This window comes from Lolium perenne, chromosome 3, assembly GCF_019359855.2.
Source record: "Lolium perenne isolate Kyuss_39 chromosome 3, Kyuss_2.0, whole genome shotgun sequence".
Classification (NCBI taxonomy): domain Eukaryota; kingdom Viridiplantae; phylum Streptophyta; class Magnoliopsida; order Poales; family Poaceae; genus Lolium; species Lolium perenne.
In genome coordinates this window covers 70,711,706-70,713,610 of record NC_067246.2, presented here as the reverse complement: position 1 = coordinate 70,713,610, position 1,905 = coordinate 70,711,706, and the positions used below count along the sequence as shown (strand labels likewise).

The window sequence follows — 1,905 nt, the reverse complement described above, 5'->3', positions numbered from 1 at the left end:
CCTTGTCAGCAGCAACATCTTCTTGAGTGGCACCTGGGGCGTATGTCTGCTGCAAAGGATCTCTGGCCTGGGCAGCAGCAGCAGCAGCAGCAGCAGCAGCAGTAGCAGCAGCAGCTTTCCCCAGAGGTGAATTCTCTTTTATCTTCCTGCAAACAACCCTTTCTTTCCTCACTTTAGGAGGAATAATTTCAGCAGCACATTCATCACGTGTGCTTTCAGCAGCCTCGCCGTCACGTGGAACATCATTGACAACGGCATTACCCTTAGCAGACTTTGCTTTCGCAGGGTATTTCCGGTAATATGTAGTCAATTTCTCCTGGTGCTGAGCAAATTTAGCAGCTTGTCTCTCCTTTTCCTTCGCAAGCTGTTCTTCAACCATATAATCCTGAGTAACTATTTGAGTACCAGCCACAGACTGAGATTGGGTTTCTTCCATCACAGGTGTAGCTTCAACTGGTTCAGATTCAAGAACTTGCCGCAGAGGAGTATAATCAAAAACAGGGCTGCCCATGTTACCCTTCTCAACAGCAGGAGTCCTGTCAAATACTGGGGGATCTAAGAAACGCGGTAAATTGTCAGCAGAATATACAGCAAAATCCTGGTTCAGCAAATCCAGAGATTCTCTTATAGTCTTGTCAGCTGCATAACACAAAACAAAAAACACAAAAAAGAGTAAAAAAATGTAATCAAGAAAGCTTGTATGGATTGCAGGAAAAGGAAGTTCACTAGAAAATGTTAGTGAGGTTCACATATGTATGTTCCTAACCTGACTCATCAGCATCATCTGTCATATTAGAAGATAAATTCCCCAAACCAGAAAACACAGCATCACCAGAATCATCAACATGATCAAATACCTTCCCTAAAAAATACAAAAAACAAAAAAATTCAATCTCAGAAACATAGGAAAAAAATTCATGTTCAGACTTATACTTCCTATGTGCAGCAAAAATGTTAATTTCATGATTCACTTTTAACAAATAACAGCCTGTACATGAAAATAAACATTATACATAGGAAGAATGAACATAATTAATACAGTGAGTTCAATTAAATGACAAGTAGTTCATAACATGTGCTATACAGAAACACAGATAAAATAGATAGAACCATAAATGGTGACCACGGGAAATTATAACACAGAAAAAAAGCCTACACAAAAGCAAACCCTAGAACAAAAATAAATGGGCCAGTCGTAGGACAGAACAAAAACATGGATATTTCATTTTTGACAACGCAAGAATAAAGCATGAATTTATGGGTAGTAAAAAATACAAATCCGAAAAACAAACCTCCACCACCAGTCGAAGCATCCTTATCCATCACTCACAGAGAAATAAAAAGAGGAACGGACTCCCCAACCAAAAATTGAAGCCGACCAGCCCGTCTGGGATGAACTAGAACCACCGCGAAGAAGAATCAGAGTAGCGCCGGAGTTCCAACCGCCGGCCGAACGGGGAAATATCGCCGGCAAACACCGAAGACGGCGAGGACGAGCAAACTGCAGCGAACCTAGGGTTTAGACCAAAGGGGAAATGGTGGATTTCGAGTAGAACGAAGGAATAACAACAGGGGACGGGGGATAGCAAACGATGCGGGGGGCAGCAGTTACCTAGAGCGCCGCCGCCATTGCAGAGAGGATGTAGCAGTTTCGGGATGTCCGCCTGCGAGTGGGGGAAGTGGGGAGTGCGAAGGAGAAGGCGCAGACAAGAGGAGTAAAAAGAGGAGTTGGAATTAACTGCACCAAATTTATATTAAAAAAAAAAAGAGGCAACAATAAAAAAAACACTGAAACGTTACCTTTGTCGGTCAGATAGAAACAAACAGGAAGTTCACATTTAACTGCGACTGCGATTCACTTTGTCTAAAAAAGAAAGAAAAAATATAGGATGGGAGGGTCACACC

General features: G+C 42.2%; 1 long non-coding RNA gene across 1 annotated transcript; it reads right to left on the bottom strand.

Annotated features, from left to right (window-relative positions):
• Positions 1-591: 591 nt before the first annotated feature.
• Positions 592-1,367, bottom strand: LOC127338216 (uncharacterized). The gene is made up of 3 exons (XR_007874241.2): positions 1,293-1,367; positions 767-862; positions 592-639 (listed from the first exon to the last, which is right to left on the bottom strand). It is a non-coding gene; the product is annotated as an uncharacterized lncRNA (long non-coding RNA).
• Between the last annotated feature and the right edge of the window lie 538 nt (positions 1,368-1,905).